This window comes from Rhipicephalus microplus, unplaced genomic scaffold, assembly GCF_043290135.1.
Source record: "Rhipicephalus microplus isolate Deutch F79 unplaced genomic scaffold, USDA_Rmic scaffold_30, whole genome shotgun sequence".
Taxonomy (NCBI): domain Eukaryota; kingdom Metazoa; phylum Arthropoda; class Arachnida; order Ixodida; family Ixodidae; genus Rhipicephalus; species Rhipicephalus microplus.
Genome location: NW_027464603.1, coordinates 2904852 through 2920102, shown reverse-complemented (window position 1 = coordinate 2920102; position 15251 = coordinate 2904852).

Below are 15251 nucleotides of genomic sequence, written 5' to 3'. Positions count from 1 at the left end.
TCAAGTTATGGAGTCTCTGGTTGAGGTAATAGTTGCGGAGTTTCTAGTTGCGGAGTTTTTAGATGTGGAGTATCTAGTTGTGGAATTTGTAGTTGTGGAGTATCTAGTTGTGGTGTTTCAATTTGTGGAGTTTCTAGTTGCGGAGTCTCTGTGGAGTTTCTAAGTGTGGAGTTTCTAGTTGCGGAGTTTCTAGCTGTGGAGTTTCTAGTTGCGTAGTCTCTAGTTGTGGAGTCTCTAGTTGTGGAGTTTCTAGTTGTGGAGTTTCTAGTTGTGGAGTTTCAAGTTGTGGAACTTATAGGTGTGGAGTTCCTAGTTGTGGAGTTTCTAGTTGCTGGGTTTCTAGTTGCAGAGTTTCTAGTTGTGGAGTTTCTAGTTGTGGAGTTTTTAGTTGTGGAGTCTCTAGTTGTTGAGTCTCTGGTTGTGGATTTTCTAGTTGTGGAGTTTCTAGTTGCGGAGTTTCTGGTTGTGGAGTTTCTTGTTGCGGAGTGTCTAGTTGCGGAGTTTCTAAATTTGAAGTTTCTAGTGTTGGAGTTCCTAGTTATAGAGTCTCTAGTTGTGGAGTTTCAAGTTGCGGAGTTTCTAGTTGCGGAGTCTCTAAATTTGGAGTTTCTAGTTGTGGAATTTGTAGTTGTTGAGTATCTAGTTGTGGTTTTCAAGTTGTGGAGTTTCTAGTTGCGGAGTTTTTAGTTGTGGAGTTTCTAGTTGTAGAGTTTGTAGTTGTGGAGTATCTAGTTGTGGTGTTTCAATTTGTGGAGTTTCTAGTTGTGGAGTTTCTAGTTGCGGAGTTTCTAGTTGCCGAGTTTCCGGTCGTGGAGTTTCTAGTTGTGGAGTTTGTAGTTGTGGAGTCTGTAGTTGTGGAGTTTCTGGTTGTGCAGTTCCTAGTTATGGAGTCTCTAGCTGTGGAGTTTCTAGTTGCGGAGTTTCTATTTGCGGAGTTTCTAGTTGCATACTTTCTAGTTGTGGAGTTTCTAGTTGTGGAGTTTCTAGTTGCGGAGTTTCTAGGTGTGGAGTTTCTAGTTGTAGAGTTTCTAGTTGTGGAGTTTCAAGTCGTGGAATTCATAGGTGTGGAGTTTCTAGTTGTGGAGTTTTAGTTGCTGGGTTTCTAGTTGCGGAGTTTCTAGTTGTGGAGTTTCTAGTTGTAGAGTTTCTAGTTGTGGAGTCTGTAGTTGTGGAGTTTCTAGTTGTGGAGTTCCTAGTTATGGAGTCTCTAGTTGTGGAGTTTCAAGTTGCGGAGTTTCTAGTTGCGGAGTCTCTAAATTTGGAGTTTCTAGTTGTGGAATTTGTAGTTGTTGAGTATCTAGTTGTGGTTTTCAAGTTGTGGAGTTTCTAGTTGCGGAGTTTTTAGTTGTGGAGTTTCTAGTTGTAGAGTTTGTAGTTGTGGAGTATCTAGTTGTGGTGTTTCAATTTGTGGAGTTTCTAGTTGTGGAGTTTCTAGTTGCGGAGTTTCTAGTTGCCGAGTTTCCGGTCGTGGAGTTTCTAGTTGTGGAGTTTGTAGTTGTGGAGTCTGTAGTTGTGGAGTTTCTGGTTGTGCAGTTCCTAGTTATGGAGTCTCTAGCTGTGGAGTTTCTAGTTGCGGAGTTTCTATTTGCGGAGTTTCTAGTTGCATACTTTCTAGTTGTGGAGTTTCTAGTTGTGGAGTTTCTAGTTGCGGAGTTTCTAGGTGTGGAGTTTCTAGTTGTAGAGTTTCTAGTTGTGGAGTTTCAAGTCGTGGAATTCATAGGTGTGGAGTTTCTAGTTGTGGAGTTTTAGTTGCTGGGTTTCTAGTTGCGGAGTTTCTAGTTGTGGAGTTTCTAGTTGTAGAGTTTCTAGTTGTGGAGTCTGTAGTTGTGGAGTTTCTAGTTGTGGAGTTCCTAGTTATGGAGTCTCTAGTTGTGGAGTTTCAAGTTGCGGAGTTTCTAGTTGCGGAGTTTCTAAATTTGGAGTTTCTAGATGTGGAATTTGTAGTTGTGGAGTATCTAGTTGTGGTGTTTCAAGTTATGGATTCTCTAGTTGTGGAGTTTCTAGTTGCGGAGTTTCTAGTTGCGGAGTTTTTAGTTGCGAAGTCTCAATTGTGGAGTTTCTAGTTGCGAAGTCCCAAGTTGTGGAGTTTCTAGTTGTGAGGTTCCTAGTTGTGGAGTTTCTAGTTGTGGAGTTTGTAGTTGTGGAGTCTCTAGTTGTGGTGTTTCTAGTTGTGGAGTTTCTAGTTGCGAAGTCTCAAGTTGTGGAGTTTCTAGTTGCGGAGTTTCTAGTTATGGAGCTTCTAGTTGCGGGGTTCGTATTCGTGGGGTTCGTATTTGTGGAGTTTCTAGTTGTGGAGTCTCTAGCTGTGGAGTTTCTAGTTGTGGAGTCTGTAGTTGTGGAGTCTGTAGCTGTGGAGTTTCTAGTTGTGGAGGTCCTAGTTATGGAGTCTCTGGTTGTGGAGTTTCTAGTTATAGAGTTTCTAGTTGTGGAGTTTCTAGTTGTAGAATTTGTAGTTGCGGAGTATCTAGTTGTTCAGTTTCTAGTTGTGGAGTTTCTAGTTGCAGAGTTTCTAGTTGTGGAGTTTCTAGTTGTGGAGTTTCTAGTTGTGGAGTTTTTAGTTGTGGAGTCTGTAGTTGTTGAGTCTCTGGTTGTGGAATTTCTACTTGTGGAGTTTCTAGTTGCGGAGTTTTCTGTTGTGGAGTTTCTAGTTGTGGAGTCTGTAGTTGTGGAGTTTCTAGTTGTGGAGTGTCAAGTTGCGGAGTTTCTGGTTGCGGAGTTTCTAAATTTGGAGTTTCTAGTTGTGGAATTTGTAGTTGTGGAGTATCTAGTTGTGGTGTTTCAAGTTGTGGAGTTTCTTGTTGTGGAGTTTCTAGTTGTTGAGTTTCTAGTTGCCGAGTTTCTAGTTGCGAAGTCTCAAGTTGTGGAGTTTCTAGCTGTGGAGTTTTTAGTTGTGGAGTCTCAAGTTGTTGAGTCTCTGGTTGTGGATTTTCTAGTTGTGGAGTTTCTAGTTGCGGAGTTTCTGGTTGTGGAGTTTCTAGTTGTGAAGTTTGTAGTTGTGGAGTCTGTAGTTGTGGAACTTCTAGTTGTGAAGTTCCTAGTTATGGAGACTGTAGTTGTGGAGTTTCAAGTTGCGGAGTGTCTAAATGCGGAGTTTCTAAATTTGGAGTTTCTAGATGTGGAATTTGTAGTTGTGCAGTATCTAGTTGTGGTGTTTCAAGTTATGGAGTCTCTGGTTGTGGAGTTAATAGTTGCGGAGTTTCTAGTTGCGGAGTTTTTAGATGTGGAGTTTCTAGTTGTGGAATTTGTAGTTGTGGAGTATCTAGTTGTGGTGTTTCAATTTGTGGAGTTTCTAGTTGTGGAGTTTCTAGTTGGGGAGTTTCTAGTTGCCGAGTTTCTAGTTGCGAAGTCTCAAGTTGTGGAGTTTCTAGTTGCGAAGTCCCAAGTTGTGGAGTTTCTAGTTGTGAGTTTCGTAGTTGTGGAGTTTCTAGTTGTGGAGTTTGTAGGTGTGGAATCTCTAGTTGTGGTGTTTCTAGTAGTGGAGTTTCTAGTTGCGAAGTCTCAAGTTGTAGAGTTTCTAGTTGCGGAGTTTCTAGTTATGGAGCTTCTAGTTGCGGGGTTCGTATTTGTGGGCTTCGTATTTGTGGAGTTTCTAGTTGTGGAGTGTTTAGCTGTGGAGTTTCTAGTTTTGGAGTCTGTAGCTGTGGAGTTTCTAGTTGTGGAGTTCCTAGTTATGGAGTCTCTAGTTGGGGAGTTTCTCGTTGCAGAGTTTCTAGTTATGGAGGTTCTAGTTGTGGAGTTTCTAGTTGTGGAATTTGTAGTTGCGGAGTATCTAGTTGTGGGGTTTCAAGGTGTGGAGTTTCTAGTTGTGAAGTTTCTAGTTGTGGAGTTTCTAGTTGCGGAGTTTTCTAGTTGTGGAGTGTCTAGTTGTGGAGTTTCTAGTTGCGAAGTGTCTAGTTGTGGAGTTTCTAGTTGTTTAGTTTCTAGTTGTGGAGTTTCTAGTTGGAGTTTTTAGTTTTCGAGTTTCTAGTTGTAGATTTTCTAGTTGAGGAGTTCCCAATTGTGAAGTTTCTAGTTGTGGATTTTGTAGTTGCGGAGTTTCGAGTTGCGGAGATTCTAGTTGTGTAGTTTCTAGTTGGGGATTTTCTAGTTGCAGAGTTTCGAGTTGCAGAGTTTCAAGTTGTGGAGTTTATAGCTGCGGACTCTCTAGTTGTGTAGTTTCTAGTTGCGGAGTTTCTAGTTGCGGAGTTTCTAGCTGTGGAGTTTTTAGTTGCGAAGTCTCTAGTTGTGGAGTTTCTAGTTGTGGAGTTTCTAGTTGTGGAGTTTCTAGTTGTGGAGTTTCTAGTTGCGGAGTTTCTAGTTGCAGAGTTTCTAGTTGCGGACGTTCTAGCTGTGGAGTTTCTAGTTGCGGAGTTTCTAGTTGCATAGTTTCTAGTTGTGGAGTTTCTAGTTGTGGAGTTTCTAGTTGCGGAGTCTCTGTGGAGTTTCTAAGTGCGGAGTTTCTAGCTGTGGAGTTTCTAGTTGCGTAGTCTCTAGTTGTGGAGTCTCTAGTTGTGGAGTTTCTAGTTGTGGAGTTTCTACTTGTGGAGTTTCTAGCTGTGGAGTTTCTAGTTGCGGAGTTTCTAGTTGTAGAGTTTCTAGTTGCGGACGTTCTAGCTGTGGAGTTTCTAGTTGCGGAGTTTCTAGTTGCATAGTTTCTAGTTGTGAAGTTTCTAGTTGTGGAGTTTCTAGTTGCGGAGTTTCTAGGTGTGGAGTTTCTAGTTGTTGAGTTTCTAGTTGTGGAGTTTCAAGTTGTGGAACTTATAGGTGTGGAGTTCCTAGCTGTGGAGTTTCTAGTTGCTGGGTTTCTAGTTGCGGAGTTTCTAGTTGTGGAGTTTCTAGTTGTGGAGTTTTTAGTTGTGGAGTCTCTAGTTGTTGAGTCTCTGGTTGTGGAATTTCTAGTTGTGGAGTTTCTAGTTGCGGAGTTTCTGGTTGTGGAGTTTCTAGTTGCGGAGTGTCTAGTTGCGGAGTTTCTAAATTTGGAGTTTCTAGTGTTGGAGTTCCTAGTTATGGAGTCTCTAGTTGTGGAGTTTCAAGTTGCGGAGTTTCTAGTTGCGGAGTCTCTAAATTTGGAGTTTCTAGTTGTGGAATTTGTAGTTGTTGAGTGTCTAGTTGTGGTGTTTCAAGTTGTGGAGTTTCTAGTTGCGGAGTTTTTAGTTGTGGAGTTTGTAGTTGTGGAGTTTGTAGTTGTGGAGTATCTAGTTGTGGTGTTTCAAATTGTGGAGTTTCTAGTTGTGGAGTTTCTAGTTGCGGAGTTTCTAGTTGCCGAGTTTCCGGTCGTGGAATTTCTAGTTGTGGAGTTTGTAGTTGTGGAGTCTGTAGTTGTGGAGTTTCTGGTTGTGCAGTTCCTAGTTATGGAGTCTCTAGCTGTGGAGTTTCTAGTTGCGGAGTTTCTATTTGCGGAATTTCTAGTTGCATACTTTCTAGTTGTGGAGTTTCTAGTTGTGGAGTTTCTAGTTGCGGAGTTTCTAGGTGTGGAGTTTCTAGTTGTGGAGTTTCTAGTTGTGGAGTTCCAAGTTGTGGAATTCATAAGTGTGGAGTTTCTAGTTGTGGAATTTCAAGTTGCGGAGTTTCTAGTTGCGGAGTTTCTAAATTTGGAGTTTCTAGATGTGGAATTTGTAGTTGTGGAGTATCTAGTTGTGGTGTTTCAAGTTATGGATTCTCTAGTTGTGGAGTTTCTAGTTGCGGAGTTTCTAGTTGCGGAGTTCTTAGTTGCGAAGTCTCAATTGTGGAGTTTCTAGTTGCGAAGTCCCAAGTTGTAGAGTTTCTAGTCGTGGAGTTTCTAGTTGTGAGGTTCCTAGTTGTGGAGTTTCTAGTTGTGGAGTTTGTAGTTGTGGAGTCTCTAGTTGTGGTGTTTCTAGTTGTGGAGTTTCTAGTTGCGAAGTCTCAAGTTGTGGAGTTTCTAGTTGCGGAGTTTCTAGTTATGGAGCTTCTAGTTGCGGGGTTCGTATTCGTGGGGTTCGTATTTGTGGAGTTTCTAGTTTTGGAGTCTCTAGCTGTGGAGTTTCTAGTTGTGGAGTCTGTAGTTGTGGAGTCTGTAGCTGTGGAGTTTCTAGTTGTGGAGTTTTTAGTTATGGAGTCTCTAGTTGTAGAATTTGTAGTTGCGGAGTATCTAGTTGTTGAGTTTCTAGTTGTGGAGTTTCTAGTTGTGGAGTTTTTAGTTGTGGAGTCTCAAGTTGTTGAGTCTCTGGTTGTGGATTTTCTAGTTGTGGAGTTTCTAGTTGTGAAGTTTGTAATTGTGGAGCCTGTAGTTGTGGAATTTCTAGTTGTGAAGTTCCTAGTTATGGAGACTGTAGTTGTGGAGTTTCAAGTTGCGGAGTTTCTAAATGCGGAGTTTCTAATTTTGGAGTTTCTAGATGTGGAATTTGTAGTTGTGCAGTATCTAGTTGTGGTGTTTCAAGTTATGGAGTCTCTGGTTGTGGAGTTAATAGTTGCGGAGTTTCTAGTTGCGGAGTTTTTATATGTGGAGTTTCTAGTTGTGGAATTTGTAGTTGTGGAGTATCTAGTTGTGGTGTTTCAATTTGTGGAGTTTCTAGTTGTGGAGTTTCTAGTTGGGGAGTTTGTAGTTGCCGAGTTTCTAGTTGCGAAGTCTCAAGTTGTGGAGTTTCTAGTTGCGAAGTCCCAAGTTGTGGAGTTTCTAGTTGTGGAGTTTCTAGTTGTGAGTTTCGTAGTTGTGGAGTTTCTAGTTGTTGAGTTTGTAGTTGTGGAATCTCTAGTTGTGGTGTTTCTAGTAGTGGAGTTTCTAGTTGCAAAGTCTCAAGTTGTAGAGTTTCTAGTTGCGGAGTTTCTAGTTATGGAGCTTCTAGTTGCGGGGTTCGTATTTGTGGGGTTCGTATTTGTGGAGTTTCTAGTTGTGGAGTCTCTAGCTGTGGAGTTTCTAGTTTTGGAGTCTGTAGCTGTGGAGTTTCTAGTTGTGGAGATCCTAGTTATGGAGTCTCTAGTTGGGGAGTTTCTTGTTGCAGAGTTTCTAGTTGTGGAGTTTCTAGTTGTGGAGTTTCTAGTTGCGGAGTTTCTAGGTGTGGAGTTTCTAGTTGTTCAGTTTCTAGTTGTGGAGTTTCAAGTTGTGGAATTTATAGGTGTGGAGTTTATAGTTGTGGAGTTTCTAAATTTGGAGTTTCTAGTTGTGGAATTTGTTGTTGTGGAGTATCTAGTTGTGGTGTTTCAAGTTGTGGAGTTTCTAGTTGTGGAGTTTCTAGTTGTGGAGTTTCTGGTTGTTGAGTTTCTAGTTGCCGAGTTTCTAGTTGCCAAGTCTCAGGTTGTGGAGTTTCTAGCTGTGGAGTTTCTAGTTGCAGAGTTGCTAGTTGTGGAGTTTCAAGTTGTGAGGTTCGCAGTTGTGGAGTTTCTAGTTGCGGAGTTTTCTAGTGGAGTCTCTAGTTGTGGAGTTTCTAGTTGCGAAGTGTCTAGTTGTGGAGTTTCTAGTTTTGGAGTTTCTATTTGCTGGGTTTCTAGTTGTTGAGTTTCTAGTTGTGGAGTTTCTAGTTGTGGAGTTTTTAGTTGTGGAGTCTCAAGTTGTTGAGTCTCTGGTTGTGGAGTTTCTAGTTGCGGAGTTTCTAGTTATGGAGCTTCTAGTTGCGGGGTTCGTATTCGTGGGGTTCGTATTTGTGGAGTTTCTAGTTGTGGAGTCTCTAGCTGTGGAGTTTCTAGTTGTGGAGTCTGTAGTTGTGGAGTCTGTAGCTGTGGAGTTTCTAGTTGTGGAGGTCCTAGTTATGGAGTCTCTAGTTGTGGAGTTTCTAGTTATAGAGTTTCTAGTTGTGGAGTTTCTAGTTGTAGAATTTGTAGTTGCGGAGTATCTAGTTGTTCAGTTTCTAGTTGTGGAGTTTCTAGTTGCAGAGTTTCTAGTTGTGGAGTTTCTAGTTGTGGAGTTTCTAGTTGTGGAGTTTTTAGTTGTGGAGTCTGTAGTTGTTGAGTCTCTGGTTGTGGAATTTCTACTTGTGGAGTTTCTAGTTGCGGAGTTTTCTGTTGTGGAGTTTCTAGTTGTGGAGTCTGTAGTTGTGGAGTTTCTAGTTGTGGAGTGTCAAGTTGCGGAGTTTCTGGTTGCGGAGTTTCTAAATTTGGAGTTTCTAGTTGTGGAATTTGTAGTTGTGGAGTATCTAGTTGTGGTGTTTCAAGTTGTGGAGTTTCTTGTTGTGGAGTTTCTAGTTGTTGAGTTTCTAGTTGCCGAGTTTCTAGTTGCGAAGTCTCAAGTTGTGGAGTTTCTAGCTGTGGAGTTTTTAGTTGTGGAGTCTCAAGTTGTTGAGTCTCTGGTTGTGGATTTTCTAGTTGTGGAGTTTCTAGTTGCGGAGTTTCTGGTTGTGGAGTTTCTAGTTGTGAAGTTTGTAGTTGTGGAGTCTGTAGTTGTGGAACTTCTAGTTGTGAAGTTCCTAGTTATGGAGACTGTAGTTGTGGAGTTTCAAGTTGCGGAGTGTCTAAATGCGGAGTTTCTAAATTTGGAGTTTCTAGATGTGGAATTTGTAGTTGTGCAGTATCTAGTTGTGGTGTTTCAAGTTATGGAGTCTCTGGTTGTGGAGTTAATAGTTGCGGAGTTTCTAGTTGCGGAGTTTTTAGATGTGGAGTTTCTAGTTGTGGAATTTGTAGTTGTGGAGTATCTAGTTGTGGTGTTTCAATTTGTGGAGTTTCTAGTTGTGGAGTTTCTAGTTGGGGAGTTTCTAGTTGCCGAGTTTCTAGTTGCGAAGTCTCAAGTTGTGGAGTTTCTAGTTGCGAAGTCCCAAGTTGTGGAGTTTCTAGTTGTGAGTTTCGTAGTTGTGGAGTTTCTAGTTGTGGAGTTTGTAGGTGTGGAATCTCTAGTTGTGGTGTTTCTAGTAGTGGAGTTTCTAGTTGCGAAGTCTCAAGTTGTAGAGTTTCTAGTTGCGGAGTTTCTAGTTATGGAGCTTCTAGTTGCGGGGTTCGTATTTGTGGGCTTCGTATTTGTGGAGTTTCTAGTTGTGGAGTGTTTAGCTGTGGAGTTTCTAGTTTTGGAGTCTGTAGCTGTGGAGTTTCTAGTTGTGGAGTTCCTAGTTATGGAGTCTCTAGTTGGGGAGTTTCTCGTTGCAGAGTTTCTAGTTATGGAGGTTCTAGTTGTGGAGTTTCTAGTTGTGGAATTTGTAGTTGCGGAGTATCTAGTTGTGGGGTTTCAAGGGGTGGAGTTTCTAGTTGTGAAGTTTCTAGTTGTGGAGTTTCTAGTTGCGGAGTTTTCTAGTTGTGGAGTGTCTAGTTGTGGAGTTTCTAGTTGCGAAGTGTCTAGTTGTGGAGTTTCTAGTTGTTTAGTTTCTAGTTGTGGAGTTTCTAGTTGGAGTTTTTAGTTTTCAAGTTTCTAGTTGTAGATTTTCTAGTTGCGGAGTTCCCAATTGTGAAGTTTCTAGTTGTGGATTTTGTAGTTGCGGAGTTTCGAGTTGCGGAGATTCTAGTTGTGTAGTTTCTAGTTGGGGATTTTCTAGTTGCAGAGTTTCGAGTTGCAGAGTTTCAAGTTGTGGAGTTTATAGCTGCGGACTCTCTAGTTGTGTAGTTTCTAGTTGCGGAGTTTCTAGTTGCGGAGTTTCTAGCTGTGGAGTTTTTAGTTGCGAAGTCTCTAGTTGTGGAGTTTCTAGTTGTGGAGTTTCTAGTTGTGGAGTTTCTAGTTGTGGAGTTTCTAGTTGCGGAGTTTCTAGTTGCAGAGTTTCTAGTTGCGGACGTTCTAGCTGTGGAGTTTCTAGTTGCGGAGTTTCTAGTTGCATAGTTTCTAGTTGTGGAGTTTCTAGTTGTGGAGTTTCTAGTTGCGGAGTCTCTGTGGAGTTTCTAAGTTCGGAGTTTCTAGCTGTGGAGTTTCTAGTTGCGTAGTCTCTAGTTGTGGAGTCTCTAGTTGTGGAGTTTCTAGTTGTGGAGTTTCTACTTGTGGAGTTTCTAGCTGTGGAGTTTCTAGTTGCGGAGTTTCTAGTTGTAGAGTTTCTAGTTGCGAACGTTCTAGCTGTGGAGTTTCTAGTTGCGGAGTTTCTAGTTGCATAGTTTCTAGTTGTGAAGTTTCTAGTTGTGGAGTTTCTAGTTGCGGAGTTTCTAGGTGTGGAGTTTCTAGTTGTTGAGTTTCTAGTTGTGGAGTTTCAAGTTGTGGAACTTATAGGTGTGGAGTTCCTAGCTGTGGAGTTTCTAGTTGCTGGGTTTCTAGTTGCGGAGTTTCTAGTTGTGGAGTTTCTAGTTGTGGAGTTTTTAGTTGTGGAGTCTCTAGTTGTTGAGTCTCTGGTTGTGGAATTTCTAGTTGTGGAGTTTCTAGTTGCGGAGTTTCTGGTTGTGGAGTTTCTAGTTGCGGAGTGTCTAGTTGCGGAGTTTCTAAATTTGGAGTTTCTAGTGTTGGAGTTCCTAGTTATGGAGTCTCTAGTTGTGGAGTTTCAAGTTGCGGAGTTTCTAGTTGCGGAGTCTCTAAATTTGGAGTTTCTAGTTCTGGAATTTGTAGTTGTTGAGTGTCTAGTTGTGGTGTTTCAAGTTGTGGAGTTTCTAGTTGCGGAGTTTTTAGTTGTGGAGTTTGTAGTTGTGGAGTTTGTAGTTGTGGAGTATCTAGTTGTGGTGTTTCAAATTGTGGAGTTTCTAGTTGTGGAGTTTCTAGTTGCGGAGTTTCTAGTTGCCGAGTTTCCGGTCGTGGAGTTTCTAGTTGTGGAGTTTGTAGTTGTGGAGTCTGTAGTTGTGGAGTTTCTGGTTGTGCAGTTCCTAGTTATGGAGTTTCTAGCTGTGGAGTTTCTAGTTGCGGAGTTTCTATTTGCGGAGTTTCTAGTTGCATACTTTCTAGTTGTGGAGTTTCTAGTTGTGGAGTTTCTAGTTGCGGAGTTTCTAGGTGTGGAGTTTCTAGTTGTGGAGTTTCTAGTTGTGGAGTTCCAAGTTGTGGAATTCATAAGTGTGGAGTTTCTAGTTGCGGAGTTTCTAAATTTGGAGTTTCTAGATGTGGAATTTGTAGTTGTGGAGTATCTAGTTGTGGTGTTTCAAGTTATGGATTCTCTAGTTGTGGAGTTTCTAGTTGCGGAGTTTCTAGTTGCGGAGTTCTTAGTTGCGAAGTCTCAATTGTGGAGTTTCTAGTTGCGAAGTCCCAAGTTGTGGAGTTTCTAGTCGTGGAGTTTCTAGTTGTGAGGTTCCTAGTTGTGGAGTTTCTAGTTGTGGAGTTTGTAGTTGTGGAGTCTCTAGTTGTGGTGTTTCTAGTTGTGGAGTTTCTAGTTGCGAAGTCTCAAGTTGTGGAGTTTCTAGTTGCGGAGTTTCTAGTTATGGAGCTTCTAGTTGCGGGGTTCGTATTCGTGGGGTTCGTATTTGTGGAGTTTCTAGTTTTGGAGTCTCTAGCTGTGGAGTTTCTAGTTGTGGAGTCTGTAGTTGTGGAGTCTGTAGCTGTGGAGTTTCTAGTTGTGGAGTTTTTAGTTATGGAGTCTCTAGTTGTAGAATTTGTAGTTGCGGAGTATCTAGTTGTTGAGTTTCTAGTTGTGGAGTTTCTAGTTGTGGAGTTTTTAGTTGTGGAGTCTCAAGTTGTTGAGTCTCTGGTTGTGGATTTTCTAGTTGTGGAGTTTCTAGTTGCGGAGTTTCTGGTTGTGGAGTTTCTAGTTGTGAAGTTTGTAATTGTGGAGCCTGTAGTTGTGGAATTTCTAGTTGTGAAGTTCCTAGTTATGGAGACTGTAGTTGTGGAGTTTCAAGTTGCGGAGTTTCTAAATGCGGAGTTTCTAATTTTGGAGTTTCTAGATGTGGAATTTGTAGTTGTGCAGTATCTAGTTGTGGTGTGTCAAGTTATGGAGTCTCTGGTTGTGGAGTTAATAGTTGCGGAGTTTCTAGTTGCGGAGTTTTTATATGTGGAGTTTCTAGTTGTGGAATTTGTAGTTGTGGAGTATCTAGTTGTGGTGTTTCAATTTGTGGAGTTTCTAGTTGTGGAGTTTCTAGTTGGGGAGTTTGTAGTTGTCGAGTTTCTAGTTGCGAAGTCTCAAGTTGTGGAGTTTCTAGTTGCGAAGTCCCAAGTTGTGGAGTTTCTAGTTGTGGAGTTTCTAGTTGTGAGTTTCGTAGTTGTGGAGTTTCTAGTTGTTGAGTTTGTAGTTGTGGAATCTCTAGTTGTGGTGTTTCTAGTAGTGGAGTTTCTAGTTGCAAAGTCTCAAGTTGTAGAGTTTCTAGTTGCGGAGTTTCTAGTTATGGAGCTTCTAGTTGCGGGGTTCGTATTTGTGGGGTTCGTATTTGTGGAGTTTCTAGTTGTGGAGTCTCTAGCTGTGGAGTTTCTAGTTTTGGAGTCTGTAGCTGTGGAGTTTCTAGTTGTGGAGATCCTAGTTATGGAGTCTCTAGTTGGGCAGTTTCTTGTTGCAGAGTTTCTAGTTATGGAGGTTCTAGTTGTGGAGTTTCTAGTTGTGGAATTTGTAGTTGCGGAGTATCTAGTTGTGGGGTTTCAAGGTGTGGAGTTTCTAGTTGTGGAGTTCCTAGTTATGGAGTCTCTAGCTGTGGAGTTTCTAGTTGCATAGTTTCTAGTTGTGGAGTTTCTAGTTGTGGAGTTTCTAGTTGCGGAGTTTCTAGGTGTGGAGTTTCTAGTTGTTCAGTTTCTAGTTGTGGAGTTTCAAGTTGTGGAATTTATAGGTGTGGAGTTTATAGTTGTGGAGTTTCTAAATTTGGAGTTTCTAGTTGTGGAATTTGTTGTTGTGGAGTATCTAGTTGTGGTGTTTCAAGTTGTGGAGTTTCTAGTTGTGGAGTTTCTAGTTGTGGAGTTTCTGGTTGTTGAGTTTCTAGTTGCCGAGTTTCTAGTTGCCAAGTCTCAGGTTGTGGAGTTTCTAGCTGTGGAGTTTCTAGTTGCAGAGTTTCTAGTTGTGGAGTTTCAAGTTGTGGAGTTTCAAGTTGTGGAATATATAGGTGTGGAGTTTACAGTTGTGGAGTTTCTAAATTTGGAGTTTCTAGTTGTGGAATTTGTTGTTGTGGTTATCTAGTTGTGGAGTTTCTAGTTGTGGAGTTTCTGGTTGTTGAGTTTCTAGTTGCTGAGTTTCTAGTTGCGAAGTCTCAGGTTGTGGAGTTTCTAGCTGTGGAGTTTCTAGTTGCGGAGTTTCTAGTTGTGGAGTTTCAAGTTGTGAGGTTCGCAGTTGTGGAGTTTCTAGTTGTGGAGTTTTCTAGTGGAGTCTCTAGTTGTGGAGTTTCTAGTTGCGAAGTGTCTAGTTGTGGAGTTTCTAGTTTTGGAGTTTCTATTTGCAGGGTTTCTAGTTGTTGAGTTTCTAGTTGTGGAGTTTCTAGTTGTGGAGTTTTTAGTTGTGGAGTCTCAAGTTGTTGAGTCTCTGGTTGTGGAATTTCTAGTTGTAGAGTTTCTAGTTGTGGAGTTCCTAGCTATGGAGACTGTAGTTGTGGAGTGTCAAGTTGCGGAGTTTCTAGTTGCGGAGTTTCTAAATTTGGAGTTCTAGTTGTGGAATTTGTAGTTGTGGAGTATCTAGTTGTGGTGTTTCAAGTTGTGGAGTTTCTAGTTGTGGAGTTTCTTGTTGTGGAGTTTCTAGTTGTTGAGTTTCTAGTTGCCGAGTTTTTAGTTGCGAAGTCTCAAGTTGTGGAGTTTCTAGCTGTGGAGTTTTTAGTTGTGGAGTCTCAAGTTGTTGAGTCTCTGGTTGTGGATTTTCTAGTTGTGGAGTTTCTAGTTGCGGAGTTTCTGGTTGTGCAGTTTCTAGTTGTGAAGTTTGTAGTTGTGCAGTCTGTAGTTGTGGATTTTCTAGTTGTGAAGTTCCTAGTTATGGAGACTGTAGTTGTGGAGTTTCAAATTGCGGAGTTTCTAAATGCGGAGTTTCTAAATTTGGAGTTTCTAGATGTGGAATTTGTAGTTGTGCAGTATCTAGTTGTGGTGTTTCAAGTTATGGAGTCTCTGGTTGTGGAGTTAATAGTTGCGGAGTTTCTAGTTGCGGAGTTTTTAGATGTGGAGTTTCTAGTAGTGGAGTTTCTTGTTGCGGAGTTTCTAGTTGCGGATTTTCCGGTTGTGGAGTTTCTAGTTGTGGAGTTTGTAGTTGTCGAGTTTTTAGTTGTGGAGTTCCTAGTTACGGAGTCTCTAGTTGTGGAGTTTCAAGTTGCGGAGTTTCTAGTTGCGGAGTTTCTAAATTTGGAGTTTGTAGTTGTGGAGTCCGTAGTTGTGGAGTTTCTAGTTGTGGAGTTCCTAGTTATGGAGTCTCTAGCTGTGGAGTTTCTAGTTGCATAGTTTCTAGTTGTGGAGTTTCTAGTTGTGGAGTTTCTAGTTGCGGAGTTTCTAGGTGTGGAGTTTCTAGTTGTTCAGTTTCTAGTTGTGGAGTTTCAAGTTGTGGAATTTATAGGTGTGGAGTTTATAGTTGTGGAGTTTCTAAATTTGGAGTTTCTAGTTGTGGAATTTGTTGTTGTGGAGTATCTAGTTGTGGTGTTTCAAGTTGTGGAGTTTCTAGTTGTGGAGTTTCTAGTTGTGGAGTTTCTGGTTGTTGAGTTTCTAGTTGCCGAGTTTCTAGTTGCCAAGTCTCAGGTTGTGGAGTTTCTAGCTCTGGAGTTTCTAGTTGCGGAGTTTCTAGTTGTGGAGTTTCAAGTTGTGAGGTTCGCAGTTGTGGAGTTTCTAGTTGCGGAGTTTTCTAGTGGAGTCTCTAGTTGTGGAGTTTCTAGTTGCGAAGTGTCTAGTTGTGGAGTTTCTAGTTTTGGAGTTTCTATTTGCAGGGTTTCTAGTTGTTGAGTTTCTAGTTGTGGAGTTTCTAGTTGTGGAGTTTTTAGTTGTGGAGTCTCAAGTTGTTGAGTCTCTGGTTGTGGAATTTCTAGTTGTGGAGTTTCTAGTTGCGGTGTTTCTAGCTGCGGAGTTTCCGGTTGTGGAGTTTCTAGTTGTGGAGTTCCTAGTTATGGAGTCTCTAGTTGTAGAGTTTCAAGTTGCGGAGTTTCTAGTTGCGGAGTTTCTAAATTTGGAGTTTCTAGATGTGGAATTTGTAGTTGTGGAGTATGTAGTTGTGGTGTTTCAAAATATGGAGTCTCTAGTTGTGGAGTTTCTAGTTGTGGAGTTTCTAGTTGCGGAGTTTTTAGTTGTGGAGTTTATAGTTGTGGAGTTTGTAGTTGTGGAGTATCTAGTTTTGGTGTTTCAATTTGTGGAGTTTCTAGTTGTGGAGTTTCTAGTTGTGGAGTTTCTAGTTGCCGAGTTTCTAGTTGCGAAGTCTCAAGTTGTGGAGTTTCTAGCTGTGGAGTTTCTAGTTGCGGAGTTTCTAGTTGTGGAGTTTCTAGTTGTGGAGTTTCTAGTTGCGAAGTCTCAAGTTGTGGAGTTTCTAGTTGTGGAGTTTCTAGTTTGGGGTTCGTAGTTGTGGGGTTCGTATTTGTGGAGTTTCTAGTTGTGGAGTCTCTTGCTGTGGAGTATCTAGTTGTGGAGT